The sequence below is a fragment of the Salmo salar genome, unplaced genomic scaffold (assembly GCF_965601325.2).
Source record: "Salmo salar unplaced genomic scaffold, fSalSal1 ptg000335l, whole genome shotgun sequence".
NCBI classification, from domain to species: domain Eukaryota; kingdom Metazoa; phylum Chordata; class Actinopteri; order Salmoniformes; family Salmonidae; genus Salmo; species Salmo salar.
In genome coordinates, this window is record NW_027675353.1 from 860,802 (window position 1) to 874,818 (window position 14,017).

The 14,017-nt window shown below is 38.2% G+C and overlaps 1 long non-coding RNA gene across 1 annotated transcript in view; it reads right to left on the reverse strand.

Annotated features, from left to right (window-relative positions):
• The window catches only part of LOC145875753 (uncharacterized), a 448,342-nt gene that overhangs the window by 14,480 nt on the left and 419,845 nt on the right, over positions 1 to 14,017 (reverse strand). The window lies entirely within an intron of this gene.

Sequence of the window (14,017 nt, forward strand, 5' to 3'; positions counted from 1 at the left end):
CTGGTGGCACAGACGCTGTTTCATCCTTTCCTACACTGAAATTACCCTTGCCTAACGATCGCGTCTGAAGCTGGGCTTGCAGCACAGCTATCCTTGCCGTAAGGCGATCGTTCTCCTGTATATTATAAGTACAACGACTGCAATTAGAAGGCATCATGTTAATGTTACTTAGCTTCGGCTGTTTGAAGTCCTGACGAACCATGTCCAGATAAAACCTCCGGGGATGAATGAAAAAAGTTGAGTGAGGAAAAAAGTTGAGTGAGGGAAAAAGTAAAAATATACGGTAATGAAAAAGTAAAAAACCGTCAGGTATCAAAGTAAGATCGGCAACAAAAACGCACAGCAGCGTAAACAAGTCTGCAACTGCACTGTTGGAGCTACGAACACAAGCATTTCACTACACCCGCAACAACAACTGCTAAACACATGTGACTTCATTTCTTATTAAATTGTTTTTTCCCCACTCATTCATCTCTTTACGTTGCTTATTTATATTCAGTGGCCTGGCTGCATCCAGACTGTCAAAGGCCCATCCTGGTAGATCTGAACCTAATGCAGCTTGGAGTGATCAGATGACAGAAGTCACATTTAGGTGCCAGGTCTTCAGCAGGCTTGAAACGTGATACTGATTTTCATACTAAGAGGGACCAGGAGTCTGTTGATTGGCCAGTCATTGGGTTCATTTGTTGAAATCAAATCAAGCTTTATTTATACAGCACATTTCAGACATGGAACACAATGGCTTCATAGGAAAAAACAAAAATAAACAATTATTTACCACAACAAACATAAGTGGATAAAAAACAGAAGGTTAACAACTGAAAGATGGAAATGCCATCGATTAAAATACTAAGAATTGGATGCAATATCCAACCCAAAATACCAGCTTGTTTTACTACATTGTTTGTTGTTGCGTTCCCCACCAAGAAAAATCTCAAATGTTTCTCAAACAGAAGGGGTTCTGAAAGACACTATGGGGGTGTCCACTGAAAGTTGACTAGTAACAACAACTGGGACCTAAAAGACACCCACCATGAGACCCACTAAATCTGCCCAAGAAGAGGAAAACAAAAGAAAAACCCACACCAAACTTAAAGACAGGAAGTAAACCAAAAAGGTGGAGCAACTAAAGGTGTTGACTCTCCACATGTATCAAGACAACTGGAGCACTGGGCCAGACACTCTTAAATAGAACCTGGACCAGCTCAGGTGAAACACCTTCCCACTAACGAGATGGACAAGCCAGCACAGGTGTAACACATACTGACTAACGAGGTGACACCAATCAGTGCGTCCTACGTGCTAACGAGCTAGACGTCCTAACGAGCTAGACGCGCTAACGAGCTAGACGGGCTAACCAGCTAGACGTGCTAACGAGCTAGACGTGCTGACGGAGCTAGACGTGCTAACGAGCTAGACGTGCTAACGAGCTAGACGTGCTAACGATTTGACGTGCTAACGAGCTAGACGTGCTAACGAGCTAGACGTGCTAACGAGCTAGACGTGCTAAAGTCCAACCTCAAAACATAAATGGAAAAACCAAAGCCTGTAACACCTTAAGACAACAAATATATCCTATATCCTAAGTTTGCTCACCACCAACAGAAAACAACTTCCATTTCACATTATAATCAACTACAATGCTTCACCTTCACCAATATAAACATGGTGTCTACTGGATGTCAACAATTAAAAATAAGAAAAAAACACGTATTTCTAAATAATAATATACAATAGTATTATTTGTTACTCCTTTTTCTTTCTATAGAATCCTAAAACTCACTAGCTTCTAGAACTCTCGTCTTCCTAAAACTCACTAGCTTCTAGAACTCTCCTCTTCCTAAAACTCACTAGCTTCTAGAACTCTCGTCTTCCTAAAACTCACTAGCTTCTAGAACTCTCCTCTTCCTAAAACTCACTAGCTTCTAGAACTCTCGTCTTCCTAAAACTCACAAGCTTCTAGAACTCTCGTCTTCCTAAAACTCACTAGCTTCTAGAACTCTCGTCTTCCTAAAACTCACTAGCTTCTAGAACTCTCGTCTTCCTAAAACTCACTAGCTTCTAGAACACTCGTCTTCCTAAAACTCACTAGATTCTAGAACTCTCGTCTTCCTAAATCCCACTAGCTTCTAGAACTCTCATCTTCCTAAAACTAACTAGCTTCTAGAACTCTCATCTTCCTAAATCCCACTAGCTTCTAGAACTCTCGTCTCCTTGGAACGAGCCCAAACAAAACTCATCTCCAATACGGAAAAACGTGCAGTCAAAAAATGTCAAAATACATTGTGATCCATGGTAACGCACTAGCTAAACACAAATCTTTTTGACTGCCCACCCTTGAGACAATCAGAAACCAAGTTGTCCTTACCACGGACATGTCTGATTTCAAGAGGAAACTCCTGCAATATCCATAGTAACTTTCCACCTCACTGCGGAGCTTCTCTCTCTATTCAGGGTTCACTAGATAGGCATGTTGTTGGAACGGGGCCCAGTCCCCAGTGTCATGCTCTAGTACATTTGTGTTGGCACATCTGAGAATGAACCCTGATATTCTAAAAGCAGGGCAGCAATGTCAATATAAATTGTACCAAAAATTGTCAGTTGGTTGCATAAATAATTATGATTACTAAATCTTACATGAATATTAAACATGAAATATAAAAACCAAATGTACACCCCTTTGTTAATATGTATTAGCAATAATTCACTTAATGGTGAGGCATAAAATGAATCTTTTGTCAGGCTGAATGTTTGAGTCCTGCTTCTTCAGTAGTGGAATAAAGACAATTAGTACTTGAATGTTGTAAATAAATACTGGAGTGATGTAGGATTGTTCATATAATTGATTATTGTACGGCGACTATGTGTTTTAGGCTGTAAGTATGTTGAAATTAAATTGTTTTCTTTTCAACTTTCACTTTCAACTAAAACCAAACTTATATTGTATGTCGGGCATAGTCTTATTTTCAACGACATTTTGCTAGGTGAGATATCCCCAATGTCACAGTTTAAACGTGTCCAAATCAGTAGTACAAATGCAGAAACAGTTTGTGATAAATTGAAAACCTAAACATAAAATGTAATACATACACAAACATCTGTCACAATAATCATATTACTTGTATTATTTAAAACAAGCACCTTATAAAACTGTACAAGCACCAAAAACGCTGTTGTTTTGACAAGTAGCAATAAATCACTAATATCGATTAGGGGGGAAATCAGGTTGTACGTGCTGTTGAAACTAACACAACTAAAAAAACACATGGAAATGGGAGATATATTTTACCTCACTGGTTAGAGGACAACCTGCAGAAGACAGTCAGCTACATTTTGGAGTGATGCATTTAAATGTAGGGGTCACTAAATAAAGGAACACAACACTTATTTGTCATCACTCATTAATATCATGTTGAAATCAATTGTACGACAGGAGGGAGATGAGGTTGCACTTCCTGTTAAAAGTAACAACTCAAAAACCACATGGAATCTGGGAATAATGTGTACATCCCTGGTTAGAGGACAACTTGTAGAAAACAGCTCGCTACATTTTGAAGTGTTGCATTTTGATTCCAGTGGGTCACCAACGTGGTAAGTGTAACACAGCTCTTTTTTTGTTAGTACTTTTTGTTAAATCTCATAAATAGTAACTCTTCCATTTCAGAGCCTGGATTTTCCCCCCTGAGGCTAATATCCATATCATGTTGAAATCAATAGAACAGGGGACAAACGTTTAGGGTTCTACATTGTGACATCATTAAAATACTCCTTCTACAATGTTCAAACATTCCACATTTTATTTCACTGATATCATGAAACAACTCCTTCATGAATTTTCTGATGTTTAATCAGAGATCTTTTATCAGAGTATCTCTTCCCACATTGATTACAGCTATGAGGTTTCTCTCCTGTGTGTGTTCTCTGGTGTGCTGTCAGCTCTCCAGATCGAGCAAAACTCTTCCAACATTGATCACAGTTATACGATTTCTCTCCTGTGTGTGTTGTCTGGTGTTGAGTCAGATGGCAAAATTGACCAAAACTCTTCCCACATTGACCACAGCTATAAGATGTCTCTCCTGTGTGTGTTCTCTGGTGTAGAGTCAGAGTGCTAGATGCAGCAAACCTCTTCCCACATTGACCACAGCTATAAGGTTTCTCTCCTGTGTGTATTCTCTGGTGTGAAGTCAGATGGCCAGAAGTAGTAAAACTCTTCCCACATTGACCACAGCTATAAGATTTCTCTCCTGTGTGTGTTCTCTGGTGTACAGTCAGAATGCTTGATGTAGTGAAACTCTTCCCACATTGATCACAGCTACAAGGTTTCTCTCCAGTGTGTATTCTCTGGTGCATTCTCAGAGTTTCAGATTGACTAAAACTCTTCCCACATTGATCACAGATATAAGATTTCTCTCCTGTGTGTGTTCTCTGATGCATTTTAATGCCTGATGAGGTGAATATCTTCCCACACTCAGAGCAGCAGTGAGTTATCTTCCCTGTGCATCTCTGCTGGTGTTTCTTGAGGTGTTCTGATGTGGAGAGACTCTTCTCTGCCTCGTCAGCATCATGAGGTTGTTGAGGCTCCCCAGAGGATCCACGATAGTTCAGTATCTCTCCTGTGTGAACAACAAAGTCAGACAGATGATTAAAGGCCCACAACAGCGGTAATCCACTGTAAAAGGTGATGCCAACAGCGGAGCCATGATGTTGTACAACAATTGACATCTGTAATGAATGTTAAAATTATTTGACATTTGTCTTAAAATGAGCAAGAAGTCATATTTTGTCTTGTTTTCACTATAGTAGTGACATTAAGATTGTAGGCTAGAAATAAGTTATTCATGTTGTTGAAACTCTAAGCAGTGTGCCAGACAACTTTTGGTCTCCAATATAGGCCCCTTTCTGTGTTTGCTAAAATTGCGGCACGAGGGCGATGCACATGCAATTTAGTTGTAGAAACTCCTCCCTGCTAATGAGGAAACCACTAGTTATGGATGTAGTATGTCTGGTAATGAGGAAACCACTAGTTATGGATGTAGTATATCTGGTAATGAGGAAACCACTAGTTATGGATGTAGTATATCTGCTAATGAGGAAACCACTAGTTATGGATGTAGTATATCTGGTAATGAGGAAACCACTAGTTATGGATGTAGTATATCTGGTAATGAGGAAACCACTAGTTATGGATGTAGTATATCTGCTAATGAGGAAACCACTAGTTATGGATGTAGTATATCTGGTAATGAGGAAACCACTAGTTATGGATGTAGTATATCTGGTAATGAGGAAACCACTAGTTATGGATGTAGTATATCTGGTAATGAGGAAACCACTAGTTATGGATGTAGTATATCTGGTAATGAGGAAACCACTAGTTATGGATGTAGTATATCTGCTAATGAGGAAACCACTAGTTATGGATGTAGTATATCTGGTAATGAGGAAACCACTAGTTATGGATGTAGTATATCTGGTAATGAGGAAACCACTAGTTATGGATGTAGTATATCTGGTAATGAGGAAACCACTAGTTATGGATGTAGTATATCTGGTAATGAGGAAACCACTAGTTATGGATGTAGTATATCTGGTAATGAGGAAACCACTAGTTATGGATGTAGTATATCTGGTAATGAGGAAACCACTAGTTATGGATGTAGTATATCTGCCTGGAGCAAAAATGGTGAGCAAAGATTTGAGTTTTTCACAATGTATTCTGAATGTGAACGGGGGGAAACTCAGGGGAGAAACCTCCATTTCCAGGTTGATGATGAGTTAATTTCACACTACTTTGGATTATAATTGTAAGGCTCGTTTGAATGTCCTGCTTAATATAATGTTTGTGTCATCATCGCAAATAAACCACTTTGTACTTAAAAAACACTTCAACCAGTAAAATGCTCTTTGGCTTTTCCATCAGCCTGACAATGAGGGTTTGTACACTAAGTGTTTGCCAAATTGGCCCATAACTTCACCTAACAACAACATAGACCTACTGTAGGACCCATAACTTCACCTAACAACAACATAGACCTACTGTAGGACCCATAACTTCACCTAACAACAACATAGACCTACTGTAGGAACCATAACTTCACCTAACAACAACATAGACCTACTGTAGGACCCATAACTTCACCTAATAACAACATAGACCTACTGTAGGACCCATAACGTCACCTAACAACAACATAGACCTACTGTAGGACCCATAACTTTACCTAACAATAACATAGACCTACTGTAGGACCCATAACTTCACCTAACAATAACATAGACCTACTGTAGGGCCCATAACTTCACCTAACAACAAATATAGGAAAATATCTCTGTGTGTTGTACAATAGCCTATCCATCAAGGAACAGTTCTCTACACATTATGAGCTAAGTATCTCTGTGTCCAAACAGACTAACGAGACCCTACTGTAAATCAAGCAGACAATAACGCATTATAAACATCAATTTGTTAGGGATGTTGGATCCAACATGGAGCACGGCATAACTGTCTTTACCAGAGTAATGAATGAAGAAGCACTTTGGTTGTTGTTGCATGTCCTGATGTTTGTCATGTGACTGTCATTCAGAAAATGATTTCCTGGATCAGCTGATGATAGTTGAACATGTGACTGTAACTAAACAGCTACAGTATTATGTGTAATTATTGAAGAACCACATTAATGACAGTATCCATTTGGGTGTTGTCAATAAAGTTAAGGTGACTCTCGGTTAGAACCATTGGATTTAGCAAATTCTGAAATTATTTAGGATTTCTGTGCCCATGAAAACTGTTTTCCCAGCGTAACATAAGGAGACACTAAATGTTACGTAGGTAGAGAGCATTTCAGAGATCTGAATACAAACAACTGTCCTAACAGGACAATAACCTAAACCACAAGGCCAAATCTACACTGGAGGAGCTTACCAAGATGACATTGAATGTTCCTGAGTGGCCTAGTTACAGTTTGGACTTAAATCATCTTGAAAGTCAATGGCAAGACTTGAAAATGGCTTTCTAGCAATGATCAACAACCAACTTGACAGAACAGGAAGGATTTTCAAAAGAATAATGAATATTCACATGAATATCAGTCTCCTATTGGATGACATCACGACTTCCCATCAAGCCAACTCCTTGAAGGCCTTACTATGACATCACTCACTCCTTCTAGTTTGCAGTTGTTAAAAAAACACTATTTTGCTCAAAACATTTATTTGTTTCCCATTAGTGTGTTTATACTTTACTGTATTTATATATCACTTTTCAACAGGAAAAGTTTAAAAATCCCTGGAGGACTTCATGGACAATTCATACCGTACAAAAATATATTCAAGTGTAGAATGCCCTTTCAAAAAGCACACATTAGTTCAACAACTGCAGAGTTTGTGTCCCTGTTTTATAAGATAGTACTCACTGTGTTTACTGGTGTTAATCAGATCAATGTCCCTGTTTTATTAGATAGTACTCACTGTATTTACTTGTGTTAATCAGATCAATGTCCCTGTTTTATTAGATAGTACTCACTGTGTTTACTGGTGTTAACCAGATCAATGTCCCTGTTTTATAAGATAGTACTCACTGTATTTACTGGTGTTAATCAGATCAATGTCCCTGTTTTATTAGATAGTACTCACTGTATTTACTGGTGTTAACCAGATCAATGTCCCTGTTTTATAAGATAGTACTCACTGTATTTACTGGTGTTAATCAGATCAATGTCCCTGTTTTATTAGATAGTAATCACTGTATTTACTGGTGTTAATCAGATCAATGTCCCTGTTTTATTAGATAGTACTCACTGTATTTACTGGTGTTAATCAGATCAATGTCCCTGTTTTATTAGATAGTACTCACTGTATTTACTAGTGTTAATCAGTTCTCCAGTCTTCTCTTCTTCGTCCTCCTCTAATGTAACAGTCATCTCCCCCTCTTCATCTTTCACTCCAAAAACTGCATCTTCCTCCTCTTCTTTTACTGTAACATCCTCCTCCTCTTTCACTCTTTAGGCGTCTTCCTCTTCTTTCACTGTAACGTCTTTCTCTTCTTCTTTCACTGTAACAGCCTCACCCTCTACTTGTTTTTGTATTGTAACAGCCACCTCTTCCTCCTCCTCTTTCACGAGAGCTTCTTTCTCCGTCCAACAGCCCTCTTCTTTAGCAGGAGGAGAGTAGCTTAGTGAACTCATGGTCGGGGATGTTAGCTAGCTAGGCTAGTGCTAACTTAACCAGCCAGCTAGTTGACTTACAACGTAAATATTACATTAAATGGGGTAGCTAGTTGTTTCCACATAAGTATGTTTAAATCATAGTGACAAATAAACCACGAAATTGTCTAAAGAACTTGAATGCTCCGACTTTGTTGGCTAGCGAGCTACCGAGGTGGCTGCAGTTGTTGAAGAAGCGTTCCGTCCACTAGATTATACGTCACACTAGAAACATCGCCTGAAAGACACATATCGCCATCTGCTGTCTGGAGGGAGGAAACGCAGTTGAGGAGGGAAAACTATTTTTATTCTTCATTGAATTATAATATTATAAAGCAGTTTAGGGAAACGTTTTTTTCCTCTCCATTAAATATGAATATTATATCAACACGTATAAAGAGCAACAAGTGTTGTTTGATTAGTTCAGATTTTTTCTGAGAATTTAAAACAAACTCTACATCTACTCCACATCTGTATTTCTGATTCAGTCAAATAACTAGATATCAAAATAAGCACCTAGTTATTGATACCCTTGATAAAGATGAGCAAAAATTACTGTATAAAATAAATAAATAAACTTTACCCACTACCAGGATATTTTAACCCAAAACCTGGTCACCTCTCTGCTAGGAGGCTGAAACTTGGCCATAAGTGGATCTTCCAGCAAGACACATCAACATCCACAAAGAAATGGTTAATTGGGCACAAAATCAACATTTTTAATGGCCATCTCAGTCTTCGGACTTGAACTCCATTGAAAACCTGTGGTTTGAATTGAACAGGGCAGTCCATAAGACAGACTAAATAAATCAAGGACCTGGAGAGATTCTGTATGGAGGAATGGTCTAAGATACCACCCAATGTGTTCTCTAATCTCATAAAACATTTCAGTGTTGTTTTCCTCCCAAGGGGAGGGTGCTGGAGTATTGAAAACATGGGTGGCAGTAATTCAGACCCCTACCTTTTGAGAATTACATGTTAAATTAAATATATTTTTCTGAACAATTGTATTAGTTTAAAATAATATAGGACTAGCTATAGGACTAGGTCTATACTGCTCCTACATGGTGTAACAATACATCATGTAGATGTATATAATGAACAGACTAGGTCTATACTGCTCCTACATGGTGTAACAATACATCATGTAGATGTATATAATGAACAGACTAGGTCTATACTGCTCCTACATGGTGTAACAATACATCATGTAGATGTATATAATGAACAGACTAGGTCTATACTGCTCCTACATGGTGTAACAATACATCATGTAGATGTATATAATGAACAGACTAGGTCTATACTGCTCCTATATGGTGTAACAATACATCATGTAGATGTATATAATGAACAGACTAGGTCTATACTGCTCCTACATGGTGTAACAATACATCATGTAGATGTATATAATGAACAGACTAGGTCTATACTGCTCCTACATGGACTAACAATACATCATGTAGATGTATATAATGAACAGACTAGGTCTATACTGCTCCTACATGGTGTAACAATACATCATGTAGATGTATATAATGAACAGACTAGGTCTATACTGCTCCTACATGGTGTAACAATACATCATGTAGATGTATATAATGAACAGACTAGGTCTATACTGCTCCTACATGGTGTAACAATACATCATGTAGATGTATATAATGAACAGACTAGGTCTATACTGCTCCTACATGGTGTAACAATACTTCATGTAGATGTATATAATGAACAGACTAGGTCTATACTGCTCCTACATGGTGTAACAATACATCATGTAGATATATACTACCGTTCAAAAGTTTGGGGTCACTTAGAAATGTCCTTGTTTTTTAAAGAAAGCACATTTTTCATCCATTAAAATAATAATAAAATGAATCAGAAATACAGTGTAGACATTGTTAATGTTGTAAAAAAAATTAAGAAACAAAAAAATTAAACAAATTCACCTTTATTTAACCGACACAAACAACAACTTGTTCTTTAACAAAGCTTTTGTAAACAGTGTTGTTGCATAACAATCAGGCAGTAGAACAACAATAATCATCACCCTCTTGACCAATCTCCCCTCCCCTTAACATTGGGTTGATTCAGACCCTGTCAGTGTACCAGGTGGACATTGGGTTGATTCAGACCCTGTCAGTGTACCAGGTGGACATTGGGTTGATTCAGACCCTGCCAGTGTACCAGGTGGACATTGGGTTGATTCAGACCCTGCCAGTGTACCAGGTGGACATTGGGTTGATTCAGACCCTGTCAGTGTACCAGGTGGACATTGGGTTTGATTCAGACCCTGCCAGTGTACCAGGTGGACATTGGGTTGATTCAGACCCTGTCAGTGTACCAGGTGGACATTGGGTTGATTCAGACCCTGTCAGTGTACCAGGTGGACATTGGGTTGATTCAGACCCTGTCAGTGTACCAGGTGGACATTGGGTTGATTCAGACCCTGTCAGTGTACCAGGTGGACATTGGGTTTGATTCAGACCCTGTCAGTGTACCAGGTGGACATTGGGTTTGATTCAGACCCTGTCAGTGTACCAGGTGGACATTGGGTTTGATTCAGGCCCTGTCAGTGTACCAGGCGGACATTGGGTTTGATTCAAACCCTGTCAGTGTACCAGGTGGACATTGGGTTTGATTCAGACCCTGCCAGTGTACCAGGTGGACATTGGGTTGATTCAGACCCTGTCAGTGTACCAGGTGGACATTGGGTTTGATTCAGACCCTGCCAGTGTACCAGGTGGACATTGGGTTGATTCAGACCCTGCCAGTGTACCAGGTGGACATTGGGTTTGATTCAGACCCTGTCAGTGTACCAGGTGGACATTGGGTTTGATTCAGGCCCTGCCAGTGTACCAGGTGGACATTGGGTTTGATTCAGACCCTGTCAGTGTACCAGGTGGACATTGGGTTTGATTCAGACCCTGTCAGTGTACCAGGTGGACATTGGGTTTGATTCAGACCCTGTCAGTGTACCAGGTGGACATTGGGTTTGATTCAGACCCTGCCAGCATGGCCAGAAATGTATTCCAAGGTCAGTAACTTATAACCACAGAACCACCACAGACCTTTCATGCATGACTAAAAACACCTAAGTATTAGATTTACTGCCATGGTCTAGTATGTCACTGCATCAGACACCATTCACAATGCTGGCTGAGGTACGAGTAAAACATGACATATTATTTCCTAACCATTCACAATGCTGGCTGAGGTACGAGTAAAACATGACATATTATTTCCTAACCATTCACAATGCTGGCTGAGGTACGAGTAAAACATGACATATTATTTCCTAACCATTCACAATGCTGGCTGAGGTACGAGTAAAACATGACATATTATTTCCTAACCATTCACAATGCTGGCTGAGGTACGAGTAAAACATGACATATTATTTCCTAACCATTCACAATGCTGGCTGAGGTACGAGTAAAACATGACATATTATTTCCTAACCATTCACAATGCTGGCTGAGGTACGAGTAAAACATGACATATTATTTCCTAACCATTCACAATGCTGGCTGAGGTACGAGTAAAACATGACATATTATTTCCTAACCATTCACAATGCTGGCTGAGGTACGAGTAAAACATGACATATTATTTCCTAACCATTCACAATGCTGGCTGAGGTACGAGTAAAACATGACATATTATTTCCTAACCATTCACAATGCTGGCTGAGGTACTAGTAAAACATGACATATTATTTCCTAACCATTCACAATGCTGGCTGAGGTACGAGTAAAACATGACATATTATTTCCTAACCATTCACAATGCTGGCTGAGGTACGAGTAAAACATGACATATTATTTCCTAATTGTAAAAAAAATCCCCACTGTTTAACCAGAACAACATGAGTTGTGTCCTTCAAAGTGTTAGTCCATAATCATATTCAGCTACTTAGATGTCATGTATTGTCATGTTCTCTATAATGAAACATCACCACTGTAGATGTCATGTATTGTTATGTCATGTTCTCTATAATGACACATCACCACTGTAGATGTCATGTATTGTTATGTCATGTTCTCTATAATGAAACATCACCACTGTAGATGTCATGTATTGTCATGTCATGTTCTCTATAATGAAACATCACCACTGTAGATGTCATGTATTGTCATGTTCTCTATAATGAAACATCACCACTGTAGATGTCATGTATTGTTATGTCATGTTCTCTATAATGAAACATCACCACTGTAGATGTCATGTATTGTCATGTTATGTTCTCTATAATGAAACATCACCACTGTAGATGTCATGTATTGTTATGTTCTCTATAATGAAACATCACCACTGTAGATGTCATGTATTGTTATGTTCTCTATAATGAAACATCACCACTGTAGATGTCATGTATTGTTATGTCATGTTCTCTATAATGAAACATCACCACTGTAGATGTCATGTATTGTTATGTTCTCTATAATGAAACATCACCACTGTAGATGTCATGTATTGTTATGTTATGTTCTCTATAATGAAACATCACCACTGTAGATGTCATGTATTGTCATGTCATGTTCTCTATAATGAAACATCACCACTGTAGATGTCATGTATTGTCATGTTATGTTCTCTATAATGAAACATCACCACTGTAGATGTCATGTATTGTCATGTCATGTTCTCTATAATGAAACATCACCACTGTAGATGTCATGTATTGTTATGTCATGTTCTCTATAATGAAACATCACCACTGTAGATGTCATGTATTGTTATGTTCTCTATAATGAAACATCACCACTGTAGATGTCATGTATTGTCATGTTCTCTATAATGAAACATCACCACTGTAGATGTCATGTATTGTTATGTTATGTTCTCTATAATGAAACATCACCACTGTAGATGTCATGTATTGTTATGTTCTCTATAATGAAACATCACCACTGTAGATGTCATGTATTGTCATGTTCTCTATAATGAAACATCACCACTGTAGATGTCATGTATTGTCATGTTATGTTCTCTATAATGAAACATCACCACTGTAGATGTCATGTATTGTTATGTCATGTTCTCTATAATGAAACATCACCACTGTAGATGTCATGTATTGTTATGTTATGTTCTCTATAATGAAACATCACCACTGTAGATGTCATGTATTGTTATGTCATGTTCTCTATAATGAAACATCACCACTGTAGATGTCATGTATTGTTATGTTATGTTCTCTATAATGAAACATCACCACTGTAGATGTCATGTATTGTTATGTTATGTTCTCTATAATGAAACATCACCACTGTAGATGTCATGTATTGTTATGTTCTCTATAATGAAACATCACCACTGTAGATGTCATGTATTGTTATGTTATGTTCTCTATAATGAAACATCACCACTGTAGATGTCATGTATTGTTATGTCATGTTCTCTATAATGAAACATCACCACTGTAGATGTCATGTATTGTTATGTTCTCTATAATGAAACATCACCACTGTAGATGTCATGTATTGTCATGTTCTCTATAATGAAACATCACCACTGTAGATGTCATGTATTGTTATGTTATGTTCTCTATAATGAAACATCACCACTGTAGATGTCATGTATTGTTATGTTCTCTATAATGAAACATCACCACTGTAGATGTCATGTATTGTTATGTCATGTTCTCTATAATGAAACATCACCACTGTAGATGTCATGTATTGTTATGTCATGTTCTCTATAATGAAACATCACCACTGTAGATGTCATGTATTGTCATGTTCTCTATAATGAAACATCACCACTGTAGATGTCATGTATTGTTATGTCATGTTCTCTATAATGAAACATCA